Here is a 15,844-nt window from a genome sequence, read left to right as displayed (position 1 = left end):
AAAATGTTAAATAAATGGTAACTGATGGATTTATAAAACTGGACTTTTCACCACTGACTCTTCATCAACCAATCAAATCTCGTGGATTCTTCATCTTAATTATCTGAGTCTCTAATAGACCCGTTAATCTAATCATTAATCTACAACATTAATCTAATCTAAAAATATTCACATCTTGATGTTTCTTCCTGTTTTTTAGACGTCTTGCACTGTGTGTCATGTTATAAACCAGTGGGGCCCAAAGTGGGTCCTGGAGGCCCGGAATCCTGCATGTTTTATTCTCTCCCTGGTTTAACGCACCTGGATTAAATAATTGCTCATTAGATCTAAACCAGTGGTTCTTAACCTGGGTTCGGTCGAACCCCAGGGGTTCGGTGAGTCGGTCTCAAGGGTTCGGCGGAGCCTCTGCCGAGGAGGTAAAGACACACTTGTGTAAAGTCGTGATGACGCCCCGCTTTGCCATCACTTGCTGCAGAGGATCACGTTACATTGCTTAGCCAATCAGAGGATCACGTTACATTGCTTAGCCAATCAGAGGATCACGTTACATTGCTTAGCCAATCAGAGGATCACGTTACATTGCTTAGCCAATCAGAGGATCACGTTACATTGCTGAGCCAATCAGAGGATCACGTTACATTGCTGAGCCAATCAGAGGATCACGTTACATTGCTGAGCCAATCAGAGGATCACGTTACATTGCTTAGCCAATCAGAGGATCACGTTACATTGCTTAGCCAATCAGAGGATCACGTTACATTGCTTAGCCAATCAGAGGATCACGTTACATTGCTTAGCCAATCAGAGGATCACGTTACATTGCTTAGCCAATCAGAGGATCACGTTACATTGCTGAGCCAATCAGAGGATCACGTTACATTGCTGAGCCAATCAGAGGATCACGTTACATTGCTGAGCCAATCAGAGGATCACGTTACATTGCTTAGCCAATCAGAGGATCACGTTACATTTCTTAGCCAATCAGAGGATCACGTTACATTTCTTAGCCAATCAGAGGATCACGTTACATTGCTTAGCCAATCAGAGGATCACATTACATTTCTTAGCCAATCAGATGATCACGTTACATTTCTTAGCCAATCAGAGGATCACGTTACATTGCTTAGCCAATCAGATGATCACGTTACATGTCTTAGCCAATCAGAGGATCACGTTACATTGCTTAGCCAATCAGAGGATCACGTTACATTGCTTAGCCAATCAGAGGATCACGTTACATTGCTTAGCCAATCAGAGGATCACGTTACATTGCTTAACCAATCAGAGGATCACGTTACATTGCTTAGCCAATCAGAGGATCACGTTACATTGCTTAGCCTATCAGAGGATCACGTTACATTGCTTAGCCTATCAGAGGATCACGTTACATTGCTTAACCAATCAGAGCTGTGGAGGAGCCCTGATTGAAGGAACTCCACTCTCAGCATGGATTTGAACTCGTCTTTATTTACTTCATCAAAGCTCGCGGTTTTTACCAAATTCTGTAGCTTTCGGTCGCATCTTTTCTGGCGTGCTACTGCCTCTAGTGGCGTGGGGTGGTACACACTGACTATATTTTGAAGAATATAGTCAGAGACTCAGAGACTCTACCTTTTAAGAAGACTTAGTGATCTTGTCTTGAATTTGGGGGGAAGAGGAATCATATTTTATTTATCACTACTGAAGGGTTCAGTGAATACGCATATGAAACTGGTGGGTTCGGTACCTCAATAAAGGTTAAGAACCACTGATGTAAGAGGAAAAATGACCTGCTGAAAAGGTTGTTAGTATCAGCAGGGAGAGAACTAAAACATGCAGGTTGCTGGGCCTCCAGGACATAGTTTGGGCACATAGTAAGTACATAGTTACTTAGTAAGTTCATAGTTTTATTCAGTTCTTTCTTAAATGCAGCTTCTTTCAGCATATTTCAGTTTACAGGAACTAAATGTTTTCCATGCTCTCATCAGGGTTTTAACCGTCTATCTGCTCATCTTTACCAGTTAAAACCTTCAGAGCTCTTTGATAGGTATTTTCCTAGAACCTACATAAAAGAACCACAGACAACGTATATGAATTTATGACTAAACTTCTGCAAGCAAAAGGAGAAGACTCTGTCAACTGCTTCTCAGAGCTGTTCACAGAGCGTTCTGCCAATCTTTGGATACAGCTTGTCTTTTATTCTCAAACTTCAAAGAGGGAGGATAGGCAAGATAGACAGCAGAGGAAAAACAGCAAAGGTCGTAAAACATTTTACCTAAACAAAGCAAAGGTCGTAAAACAATTTAACATCTGGCCCCTGATCTGAGCCCGGTTCAAATCTCGGTCAAACTGTTTCACATGAAGATAACAGGCAGCTGTGACTTCCAGGTCAGTTCATACATACAGTTTAAAGAGGAGAACACTTTAACCTGAAACAAAATGATAATACCAAAAAATCTCTAACATTCCCCCCTTTTTATCATTTTACCATGTGTGTAAACCCTATTCAAAAGCCAAGCATAGAAAAGAAAAGAAATAAAATAGAACCAATAAATGCAAGAATGTTTTTTTTTCCCTAGTCTAAACATAAAAGTTACACAATGACTAAATTAATATAATGAATAAATGAAATGAACAAAAACAAAAGAAAGAAACAGCAAAATAAACCAAATGCAGGTTTCTCATCACTAGCACCACTTGTTTTCACATTTTCGGTGTAGGAATCATTCAGCAAATGAATTAATCTGTTTATTGATTACAGAACACCATCATTGTTCAGAAAATCGTCAGAACCTCAAAACAAGTCCTCTTCATTCGTCTCATAGGATGCCTTTGCTAGCTGATAACTGACAACAGTTGTGTTACTTGTCTTAAACATCATACTTCGTAGGTATGGAATAATGCAACCCTTAAAAGGACAGAACAGAACCGAAACAAACAGAATAGGTGTCATGAGCTTTAACAGTAAAGTCCACCATGGACCAGACATGAGCCATGAAAACAAATCAAAAAAGGATGAGCCGCGTGTTCCACTCTCCACATATTTTTTTTTTTTTTCAAGATCCTCCAGCTCATATAGAGCATCAGAAATGGTTCCTCCAGTTCCTGTTTCATCAGGAACGAAAGTGCAACACGTTGGGCCAATAATTTTGCAAACCCCTCCCTGAGGGGCAGTGAGGAAATCCAGAACAACACGATTTTGCATAACCATGTTTCTCAGTTCAGTCAGCTCCTTCGCGGTGCCATTGGCCAGCTGGTATGTGATGTTGATTAGTCGCAGTAATCCGTACCTGTTTATCTCTACGTGGTCCCGAATCTCACCTACTCCAACCCACGGAAACAGACCTTGCATGAATTTTTCTCCGCCGTTCCAAATCCTGAATTCCCAAGGAACTCCAGTGTCTGTAGTGAGGCCTCCCCAGCGTTTGACCTCAGGCATAACTTCACGCTTGGAGCGGGCAGCCAGAATGTGTCGTCCTTTCCTGATGAATACAATCAGGTACAGGAAGTACCAGTCTGCCATCACCCATGAACCATAGTCTCCTGGCACTATGGTACTGCACAGCGTTGTCTCCTGTCGTCCAATGTCCGATCTGTGATGTTGAAACTCCTCTCCTGAAGCATGTTGTCACAGTCTGGGTTGTCCTTCCAGACTTTGCAGTGTGGAGTCATCCTTTGACCCCTGCAGGCGATGCAGTTGATGTAATCCGGTGTCGTTTCGCAGTAGGTGTAAACTCTGTTACACAAGTTCCAAGGTAACATCCCAAGAGAAACGTGTCCGTTGTTGAACACGCAGCTCCTCAGAGACCCGGGTTTAGCTCCTGCTAAAGAAATGGTCTCTGGTATTTTCCATGCGGTTAGTGGAAATGGAAATACGTCAGCATTAAAGGAACAGTTCATAGATCCAAAAAGTTCCTTCACGGCATCTCCTATCTGAAGTAGAACAGAATAGTCATTTTTCCACCGTTTGCATCCCTTTGGCATGGGGACGCTGAGTCGTGGTTGTGTGCTCAGGCCATAGAGACACATCTGTTTGTCATCAGTGATGTGTCCTACACGCAGACCTGAGTTGTGTGTGGCGATTGGCAGCTGCGCACACACATAGCAGTTCACAGCATGTCCCTCGTACGCGGTTCTATTCATTAGTTTCCACCACAGGTTGATGCTGCAGTCACAGCGCAGTAGAAGATCCATCTGGCATATGGAGTCCCCATTGCTGCTCGGCGCACAGAGATGTCAGAACCCCCAAACTAAAGACGGGGGAATCTTAAGCGTTTCTTCACCGGGTTTGAGACGAGCTACCCTAAAAAATAGCCCCCCTTTGAAGTCCGGCCTTCCTCCCTCCGCCTACTTAGGGGTCAAACACTCTCTGCAGCTTGCAGTGACTTAGATGTATCCAGCTGGGTCTTTACGACTGTTGGTGTGGTCATCAGCACCTGGAAGGGTTCTTTTATGACCTTTATGTAGACCCAGTTTCCTGGCTGGATGGGGGTGGTTTTATTTATTTCCTGTAGAGGAGAACAGTCAGACGGCAGTAAATTTGCATTTAACACCTCTTTCTGTTTCAGGATCCTGATCATATAATCTACCAATGTTCGTTCTTCATCAGCTTTCTGTAAGTCTGGAGCAAACAGAGGCAATATGTAAGCTCTCCCATAAATTATTTCAAAAGCAGGCTTTGCTGGAACTACTTCAACTCTTTTAGAAAAAGCATAAATCATCATCTAACAGTATTTGTTAATTCAAAAGTTCATAACAAAAAAAACTTATGTATTACCTCACCATTACCTCACCCTTTACCCTTTCCCCCCTTTTTACACATGGCATTGCCAATGTGTTACAATCATTTCAGCTTCAAATTGGTCTTTGGGAGGAATAATGGTTAAATCAGGTGAACTCTCAGGTTTATTGCTTGTAGAAGATCCTTTAGCAAAGAAGTATTTTTAATTACAGGTTTACCTTTCAGTTATTTTCTTGTAATTCAGCAGCTTTCAACACCTTTATTTTATTTCCCCAAAATAAAAATGTTCACCTTTAATCTAAAACAAATCTCATATCCTCTAATTCAAGATTTGTCTATTTGAATTTATTGACTATCAATCAAATCTGGATTAAAATGTTCTAGACTGAAGTCTAGAAAATGTTGCTTTTAATCACAATCATCAGTTTTTAGTAGCCGTTTATAAGGTTGCTTAAAGTCTCAGACTTTCCCTTAACCTCGCATTTCAGACAAGTTTACAATGTAAGTTTTTTATATTTTAAATTAAATGGTCAATAATTTTATCCGTTACTCAATTTAGCAGAAAAATATCTCTCGTCTCAAAATAATTGTCATTCATCTCAATATAAAATACACAAACACAATCCCAATCAATCTGTAGATTCTTTATAGAATTAAACTCTAAGTTAAGTGTTTCAGTTAAATGCAAAGAAATACTTCATAGTATTTCAACACTGCAATATCAATTAATTTCAACACTTAGATATGTTTAATTTAGTTCCAAACTTGTATATTTATTTCAAAGAAAATAAAACATTTGCAAATCATTATTAGCTTTGAATCTAATCCTTTTTAGTTGGTGTAATTTAGCCGTATCACACTCAGTTTTCTTTTTTCCTTTCTTAACTTTTAACCAGTACAGTTTTTTCCTTCACAGTTTCCCAATCTATGGCTCGTGGGCCCTAAGAGGATCACTGGTCCTTCTGTTAAGGACTGAGTTAATGGGTACAAAATGGACGACTTTGTTTAACATTGTACCTAAAAACCTTCAATATGTCCTTTTCTAGCTAGATAATTCCTTCCTGCTAGTAAGTAAGCAAGCAAGTCCTCATTACAGTAGCAGTGTGTGTCACAGCAGTGTGTGTGTGTATAACTTATCTGCATTTCTTCTTTCTGTCTTGCTTCTCGCTTCCCCCTCCTGCTGCTAGCGTCACTGCAGCTGGTCCTCCCTCTGCCCCTCCTCCAGCTCCCTGTCAGTCCAACTGGCTCTGGTGTTGGATTATTTATAAGTTGTCCAGACCGTCCCTTTGTCCACCAATGAAACAAGCGGCAAACAGTTCAGTTTGCTTTCTTTTTCCAAACGTCTAGCAGGACTCCATACAGTACGTAGTTTTGCTGCATGGCAGTTCCCAGATGTCAAGGAATTAGGACCAGTGGACACTTTATTGCCTTCAGTGTCCAGTTGGTAGAAATCGTCCTGTCCTTTTTCGCTTCTTTATCAACTGGCTGGTGATAAAGGAGGGACGTCATCTGATTGGCAGGACAGATCTGAGCTGAGGTCAGAGGTCAGACGCAGCGCAGCGAGGCTCAGACAGAGGAAAAGGAAAGAAGCAAATAAGAGTCAATTAGTGTTTGCTTGCTTTTCTGTGTTCCTTTTTTTTTTATACACAAACATTTTCCATATAAACATGAAACATGTTAAAAGCTGTAGTCTCTTTCATCATGTTCACCATTAACTTGTAAAATGTAGAATGTACGTTTAAGTTAACTTCATCTAAGACACGTCTCACCAGAGAACAATGGATTTCTCTAAATTTGTTGATCTCAGTGCTGCAGACTGTGAAGTCAGCGGGCAGCCCTCCTCTCAAGGCCTAAGAGTTACGAGGCTGGACAATGTCCAGGTCGGTACCTTACTCTGACCGCTGACCCCTCCAGATAGACAGCTAAGAATCATTTCACCAAGTTGGTGTTATAATATTATTCCGACACAATACATTAAACATTGTTCTCTGAGGACAATTTTATTATTTAGTTTTATTTTTCAGCTTCTCCTCCTTCAGGAAAGTCATGGTTCCACTTTTAGCATACAAAGAAATTGTTCCCATGTTTATTTCAGTGAGACCTCTCTTTACTGGTTTTTCTTTAAAGGTGTAGGAATGCTCAAAAAGAAAAACAAAACAAACATCAGTATTTCTTAAAACAAATTATTTCTCACTTGTGAGGTTTAAACCACATTTTTTAGTAACATTAAAAATTATTTTGCATACATTGATTTCTTACAGGAATTCAATTTCTTTTATGGTTTTACTTAACGTCTTAAACTGCATGCACATGTCTCTAGTATTTCATCAATTTGGTCTGGGGGGTTGTGTTTTTGGGCTGTGGTAGAGTCTGATTATGCTGAGGATTTGTCCTATTTGTGGTCTCCTCACTCCACCACCCCTCTTGTCGCCCCGTACAACATTCTTTGAAGGGCAGTTTCTTGCCCAGTGACCAATATTGCCACAAATCCAGCAGCCTTTTGAATACCGTGGATTTTGTGGGGTGTTATTTTGGGGTCGTCGCTTATTGTGACTTCCTCTGCCTCTGTCTCTTCCACGGCCTTTTGTCCGGTCGTTGGAAAAGGCAGAGGTATATAAACCTCCAAATTTCTCCAGGTGAAAAACATCTGATCCTTTCACAGCTTTCCGGACTTCCTCTAAAGTCCAGGGTCTAAAAACATATGTATGTGGTGAATCATCCTCACCAGCATTAGGGTTTGGTACCTGTATCATGGGGTACTCTTCAACATGTCCCCCGTGGAAATCAGGACTATATTGGATCTTCTTTTTAGGATTTAACCTTAAATTGTAATGTGGCTGTTCAATTGGCATATGTTCTGTTTGACTTCTGTCTCCCGCATACGGGGGTGGATCTAAACCTTCCAGTGAGGGATACAGACTACTTTGGGGCTCCTTACTGCCAGTAGCGGGCGCGTCCGGAAAACTGTCTGCCGGGGCTGTTGCTACTGGGACAGAGGCAGACGAGCTTGCTTCAGCGGTTGGGGGAGGAGCAGTCGGCCGTACCTGCTCTCCCTGCCCCGCTGGAGCATTCCGTCTGGTTAGCACCATTTCATTGTCTTCTGGTCTTACAAATAAGTTATTTGATTCTACAAGCTTTTTGTCTTTAATCTTTTTAATTTGTTCTTTCCGGTCTGTGGCTGCTTTTAACCATATTTTAGCACATCTCAACTCATCCTCCTTTTTAGATTTTTTTTTTTTATCCCCGTTTTTCTTGCTACACTACTCTCCAAAATTCTCACAATTGTTTGCCATTTATCGATTTTTTAGCTTTCCGTCTATTTTATATTTCTTTCTCCATTTTTTCATGTGTACAATGCTACCAGGAAACCTGGACAGCATGTATTTTTCATCCCCATCGGGGCCCTCAATAAGTGAGGAATTACAAGAATGTTTAATTCCCATATTAAAAACACTTGCAATTTCAGCTTGAAAATATTATTTATTTGAATTTATTTAAATTTGGTCCAGGTTCGTTGACTCCTAGGGAGTCCTATGAACTGGAGATCTTTTCAGTGGGCCAGCAATTAAAACACCTTGTTGTGGTATTCCCCGCTTCGACTCTTTCGAGTGGGAGAATCTTGCCTGTTGCATCCACAAGAGGTTTGCTGTTTAATCCCACTGTTTTATATGAGGTAAAATACAGAGCGGTATTTAAACCTCCAATCACTCTCACACTACCCTTTCATGCACACACACACACACACACACACATCAAAGCAGCAGCAGCAAACCAGCAATACCAGCACAGTAATGACTACGATTTAGCGCAACATTATCTGTTTTTGCCTTGTCAGAAAACTCAGCACCAGTCATTTTATTTACCCATCAAAAAATCAAAACCACACAGCAATGACAAGCTTCCTATCCGCCTGAGGACTTACCCTTAAGGGGTCTCCCAAAAACAGGAGGCTCTGAGAGCCTTTCCTTTGTTTAGTTGAAACGCCGTCAACAGGGACTTCAACCCAAAAGCATTTAGTTGAATCAAGTGCCAATGTCAACTGGGACTCAAACCCTCAATTTAGTAGCATTTAGTTGAATCAAGTGTCAATGTCAACTGGGACTCAAACCCTCAATTTAGTAGCATTTAGTTGAATCAAGTGTCAATGTCAACTGGGACTCAAACCCTCAATTTAGTAGCATTTAGTTGCAACTGGGATTCCAAACCTCAATTCTTAGCATTTTAGTTGCAACTGGGACTCCAACCCTTTATTTATGTCGACTTTACTTTAGTATCATTCGTTTGAAACATTTTAAAATTCACTCACGTTTCTGTAGTTTTCGCACTGTCCGGTTGGATCTCGTCATTCCGCCGTTGGCAGACAAAGTCGGACATGTGTCGCCGGCCCAGCGAAGAATTTTGCTTCCTGGGTCTTTCTTTCCAGGTCCAGTTGACTCTGGCCGTGCACGGATTCAGCGCGTCTTCCTCTGCCTGACAGCGGTCGGTATGAGAGATCCCGGGTTTCGGCACCAAAATGATAGGTATTTTCCTAGAACCTACATAAAAGAACCACAGACAACGTATATGAATTTATGACTAAACTTCTGCAAGCAAAAGGAGAAGACTCTGTCAACTGCTTCTCAGAGCTGTTCACAGAGCGTTCTGCCAATCTTTGGATACAGCTTGTCTTTTATTCTCAAACTTCAAAGAGGGAGGATAGGCAAGATAGACAGCAGAGGAAAAACAGCAAAGGTCGTAAAACATTTTACCTAAACAAAGCAAAGGTCGTAAAACAATTTAACATCTGGCCCCTGATCTGAGCCCGGTTCAAATCTCGGTCAAACTGTTTCACATGAAGATAACAGGCAGCTGTGACTTCCAGGTCAGTTCACACATACAGTTTAAAGAGGAGAACACTTTAACCTGAAACAAAATGATAATACCAAAAAATCTCTAACACTCTTTAGCCACATTCTCACAGAAAACTTCCTGTTTTCTTCTCAGAAATAAACCGTTCAGTGGAACCATGAACCAATAAAGGTCTGAGGTCAGCTGCACATCTGACCTCATCAGGGAGGTGAGAAATGACCTGAGCATTCACACATATCTCACTTTAACTTCACACATTCATCATCTTTCTCTGGTTAAAACCTCAGAGCTCAGCAGCTGCTGCTGCTGTTCACTACAGCAAACACTTCCTCATCATTTCACAGAGACACACTTCAGAGACCAGACTGGAAACCAGCAGGTTTTAAAAAGTTAAATAAAACGGTAACTGTGATGGATTTATAAAACTGGACTTTCAATCTGCTTCTCGTCATCATCACCAATCAGATCTCCTGGATTCTTCTGTTTAATTATCCAGATTCAGAAGACCAAACTGGAGGAAGTTCATTTTTCACAACATTAAAATACATCTTGGTCTTCTGTCAGAGCAACAGACGCACAATGGATCAACTCCCATGGATTCAAGGCTTTTTGTTGATCATCCTGCAGCTCACAGGTAGGAAGACACTCAACATTTCTATAGAGCTACAGATCATAGATCTGCTTTACTCACTGTGGTCAGATTTATTATTTATGCTCCTGTTTTATCTTCTAACAGTCACTGCAGAGAGAACATCTGTTATAAAGAGAGCTGGAGATGAAGCCATGTTGTCATGTTCACAACTGATCGATGGTCAGAGGAACTGTAATGATACAACATGGTCCTTTGCTGGTTTAGGAGAATCAGCAGTAGATCTGGTTTCACTCGGTCAGATTAAGAGCTTCAAACCAGACAGACTGAGTCTGACATCAAACTGTTCTCTGGTTATAAAGGAGGTCAGAGAGGAAGATGCTGGACGTTATCAATGTCAACAATGGAAACCAGAAAACACAAGGACTCCATTTTATCTGTCTGATATTTATCTGTCTGTTGTTAACTGTGAGTTTTAATATTAGTCATTATTTCATTATTTCCTATATCTGTTCACATCAGTGACTTGTTTGAGTAATTAATGACAGGGATTATAATAAAAAGGGTATTTTTAAACTTCTGTTAACATTTCTGTCTTCATCAGTGACTGAACAGAAGGAGAATCAGAGGGTGACATTAAGATGCTCTGTGGTGACCTTTGACCCCTGTCGGTACAAAGTTCAGTGGTTTTATCAGGATGTGACCAACAAAGAATCACCATCAGAGTCTGTCTGCTCTGCTGCTGTCACTTTATCATCAGGGTCAAAGTTTCCTCAGTGTAAAGTGACTCAAACTGGATCTAGTGAAGAGTTTACCTTCAGTCTGCAGCCGTCAGGTGAGACGATGATAAACTGTAGAAGATCAGCGACGTCACATGAAAATGTCTTTGGCTTTAAAACTTGTTCAGAGATTAAATGTTTTCTAATTTGTTTTGTTTATTGAATCTCAGGAGGAAAAATTCAACCAACAAGAAAACCTGGAAACAGAAAAACAACCAGACCAAACCAGAGCAACGTTTCACCAACTAATAAAGGTAATGACTTTACTAATATCTTTAACGTAACATTTATAGAACACAATGTGTTTTATTCTAATTTAGTTTGGCATGTTTGTAGTTAAATGGCTTTTATTGAGGTTCAGTTACAAGTTAGAAGATGATAAACTGTATAAGATCAGCGACGTCACATGAAACTCTGATTATCTTCATGATTTGGTTTCATCTAAATAGTTTTTTTCTGTTTTCAGAAGAAAAAGTTCAACCAACAAAATCCCCAGATTTTAATTTAATAAAAACTTAATGAAGGCATCAGATAGGAAGATAAAAACATTTACTGTGTTTTTCTGTTTGTGTTTTTAACTTCAGTGACGACAGAAGGAAACTCTGGATCAACAACGAAACCTGAAGACAGAAATTCACTGTCAGCCAAACCTAAAGTTAATGTTTCACCATCAGTTCATGGTAAAGATTTTTATTGTCTTAAAATATTATTTAAAGATTTACTTGGCTGCCAAATTGTCTTCTAAATCACAACAATTTATATCAGTTTGTTTCATGTGAAACGTTGAAGCACAATGACACCTGAAGATGTCAAAGTCATAATCCATCAACTTTTGAGAGATAAAATTTATATATTTTTAAATAATTTATTGAGTTTTTGCTAAGGAGATTAATTAATCCTATTTTGTGATGAGACATTGTTCAATCAAGAATGAATCAAAAATCACAGAATTTATTCTGTCATTTTATTCAAGGGTCAAAGAAAACAATGACCTCTGAGCAGCCTGAGGTTTGACATCTTTCAATCAACTCAGTGAGTTTGTTGCAATTTGTCCCAAAATAAACGCTCCTTACCTGGAGCCCAGTTTGTCGGGTCTACCTGCGCTGCAGTCTGGCTGCTGAGTTGCTGATTGTTTGCTATTAAATGCTCTGCAGTCATTGAGATTTGACAGAAAATAATCAGAAAAAATGTTGAAGGTTGTCAGTAGGGAACAAGCACAAGGCAGCTTTATCCAGAGCATTTAGAGTAGCGGTTCTCAACGTGGGCGGTACCGCCCCCCAGGGGGCGTTCAGAGGACGGCAGGGGGCGCTGGCGGACATTTTTACAAAAGGGGGGCGCTGGGGTGCCTTTGGGGGGCGTTTGGTCGAAGGTAAACTTTACACCTTAAATCCACAACAATACCAGTTTAGACCTAGAGCAACTTGGTAAAACTATTGTGTAACATTAAATCATGCTTGGCTGCAGCTGTATCGATGGCAGCTCTTCTTCTATTCAGTGTTTGTAGCTTCATGGCGCAGCTCCGCTCCGCATCAGTTCAGCGTTACACCTGCTGATGACGCTGCTGTGATTCACTTTGTCTGGTATTTATGTAGGTTACATATGTTTTGGCAGTTCTGTGATCATGTCAAAGCAGCAATTTATATTAAAACATGTTTTATTTCCGTTTGAAAGCTGCCCGCTTCCATGGAAGGACAACAGAAAATGGCTCTTATAAACATGTAATTACTAAAATCACGATGCCCCAATACACTTTGTATCCCTCTGAAAAATGAACCCATTTAAATAAAGAAATCCCTCCATGGGTGATACCTCGATAGAGAGCGTTCATTTTATGGTTCGTTCATTTTATAGGGTTAACACCGGTGCTGGTCCGGTATGAAGCGGGTTTGATGGAACAACACAGCACTTTTAAATTTCAATAATCAGAATACCGAAATTGTTTCCGTTATTTTAAAAGGTTTATGTCAGACTGCCTTTTCTCCATCTATGTTTCCCGTCCGCCCTGCACCTTAGGGGGTAAAAAAAAAAAAAAAAAGAAAGAATGCGCACATTGCACAAAACTGAAACATGAGAAGCGGGCAAAATGGAGCGACGAACTAGATGTGAATTATGGCATAAAAACAGAGAATCCGACACTGAACAGTGAAAAATCAACACATGATGTGAAACACATGACGATTAGGAGCCGCAGCAGGTGATGAGTGAAGATTACTGATGATCAATAAACGATAAAAATAAATTTAGCAACAGGAAAGAAACTAAAGTGGACACAGCAATAAACCAAGAGAGGATAATACTAATCAGAGGAAACTAAATGGAAATGAATGAAGAACAAAATGCAAGAATAAACTAAGAAACTAAAGTAAATACAGAGGAATAAACTGGTATGGCAAGACCTTTCGAGCATTAATTAATACAGAGGACTGTATGGCAAGAATAAACAGACACTATTTCAGATAAAAGGTAAAATAATATTGTTGAGGTTCCATGGGCAGGGGCGCAACTACACATTATTCAGGTGGATGCGAAAACATAAATCGGCGCCCCCCACAAAGAAGCGTAGAAACATACGCTCCCCCCCAACCCCCTTCCTCCAGACACTGAGACGTTTAGGGCAAAACTCGCTACATTTACCCCGTTATGTGCGCGAGGTGAAGGAGTGTACGGGAAAACATAATCGGTGCGCCGATTCAAAACATCTACAATAATGATAGTAACATTAATAATAAAATAATAGTCAGTGCAAAGTAGCCTACAAATTCTTTGGTGGGGGGCGGTGAGGGACCTGGATAAAGGCTAGGGGGGCGCTGGGCCGAAAAAGGTTGAGAAACACTGATCTAGAGGGAATAAACTTTATTACATTTTCAAAACTGGAGTCTGAAAAAATGTAAAGGATGGATAAATACCTGCAGCGGAACTCATGAACAGCTGAATACAGAGATTGATGGTATTCAAACAACATGTTAGTATGAAGGTTCTGTCATCATTACATCATATGATTAATGATTAAAGATCAATATCAAACTTGGTCCAAAACAATAAACATGTGCTGTGTCTATAAATGGGTTCAGTTCCTTTGTGAAGCACCTTTCAGGCATGTGGGGCAAATATTCACACAGCCTGACATCCATGATCAAAACACAGTTCAGATACGCACTATTAATAATTGCTCATCTACTTATTGCAAGTGCAAAATATGCACAATACAACTATGCATAGGTATGACAAAAATCACGACTGATCAAATATTTGGAAGATTAAAAAAATATAAAAATAAAATGTAAAATATTCTCCAAAAATGCCAATTTTGAGCAGCAGAACAACCTAATAATTCATCATCACGTTACGCTGCAGCACCGCTTTCTGGATGCTCTGGATCTGAAGCCTAAAGGATCAGATGATATTTGCTGCTCCACAAATTATGCAGGCAAAAAATGTGGGACAGAAAATCAGCCGAACTGATTTTTTTTTTTTTTTAGATAAACACAAAATGACATCATGAATAAACTTCAATATTTATGCTATTTAATAAACCAAAACGAATTTCAACAGCCAACAGAGACCTGAAAACCATCAGTAGCCATCAATACTTATGGCTTTAGGACGAGCGAAGAAAAAAAATTATTAGCGCAATTATTTTTGCACCATTTTGTGTTCTCATTTTATTTATTCTGTAATGGTTAATTGTAGCTTTTTTTTTTTAGCTTCTTTGACTTTTTAATTTTTTTTTTACATTTGATGGTTTCCTTCTATGGAGCTAAAATTCTGTGCATTCGTGAATTATGAGACAGTTTTAGCTCCATACAGATCAGGTGACGACTGCACAAGGATTTTTCAGACTCATTTCACGCTTCATTATGGATTTTCTCTCCATAGAGGAGATCAACAATTTTTACAGATAATCTGTCTCATAAAATACTGTCATGACATCGTCACAGTTTTAATAAATAAACAAAAAACATTTTTTATATATTAGTTACATACCGTAGCTATGATGACTAATGACAGCAGAGTTTCATGAAGTGTTTCTATCTGCTGGGTTTGGATCACTGCACCAAACTATTTCTGTCTTATTTGGGATTCGAGTGAAATTTGTTCTTCATAATAATCACTGCATGATCAGGAGCTCGATTATGTTTCCATACAGAAAAGTCTGATTGAAAATATAAGTTAAATATATAAAACAATAGTGAGAAATAAATGGTAAACAACCAACATAAATGTCCATCCTCTCCTGCTGATCCCGAGTCGGGTCCCAAAGTATCAGCCTAGTTAAGGAGGCCAGCCTTTCCTCTCCTCAGCCACTTGGACCAGATCCTCCAGGGGAACCACAAGACGTTCCCAGTCGAGAAACGTCGTCCCTCCAGCAGGTGCTGGAGCGACTCTGGGCTCCTTTTGGGCTGAGCCCGACCGGGCTCCATGGGTTAAAACAGGAAGATCATCAGAGTCACTAATCAATCTGGGAAACAGAAAATGAAGGGAAATGTCAGGATCCTGTTATGATGTTAGGATTTCTTTATTAATACACATAAAAATGTGGAATTATTTTTTATTTCTATTCCAGGTCTGTGGCGTTTCATCATCGTCTCTGTGGGTTTAGCAGCTCTTTCAATAACTGTTGTGAGCGTCAACATTTGGACCAGAACTAAAGGTAAAGTTGGGAGAAAAGCAACAGTTTGATAATATATTGGATTAAAATACTCACATTATTTTTGATAAATAGAAATAAGTGGCATAAAACTCTGAAACAGATTATTTATCAAAGTGAAGAAAAAAGTGATTTGTTGTGTTTAACTCCTAAAACCCGCTGGTGATGTTTTATCATAAATGTTTCAATATTTTAATGTCACCATCAGCATTTTCACATTCCTCTGATGTTCTACCTTAACTTTACTAAAGTCTTTAGAT

The 15,844-nt window shown here is 39.8% G+C and overlaps 1 long non-coding RNA gene across 1 annotated transcript; it reads left to right on the top strand.

Moving 5' to 3' along the window:
* The first annotated feature begins 10,647 nt into the window (after window positions 1-10,647).
* LOC145549726 (uncharacterized) lies at window positions 10,648-15,621 on the top strand. The gene is made up of 4 exons (XR_014085567.1): window positions 10,648-10,992; window positions 11,107-11,190; window positions 11,521-11,616; window positions 15,501-15,621. It is a non-coding gene; the product is annotated as an uncharacterized LOC145549726 (long non-coding RNA).
* The last annotated feature ends 223 nt before the right edge of the window (window positions 15,622-15,844 follow it).

The sequence above is a fragment of the Poecilia reticulata genome, chromosome 21 (genome assembly GCF_904066995.2).
Source record: "Poecilia reticulata chromosome 21, P_reticulata-male-v2, whole genome shotgun sequence".
Lineage (NCBI taxonomy): Eukaryota > Metazoa > Chordata > Actinopteri > Cyprinodontiformes > Poeciliidae > Poecilia > Poecilia reticulata.
Note: the sequence above shows the minus strand (reverse complement) of the source record. Positions and strands in the feature narration are given on the sequence as shown.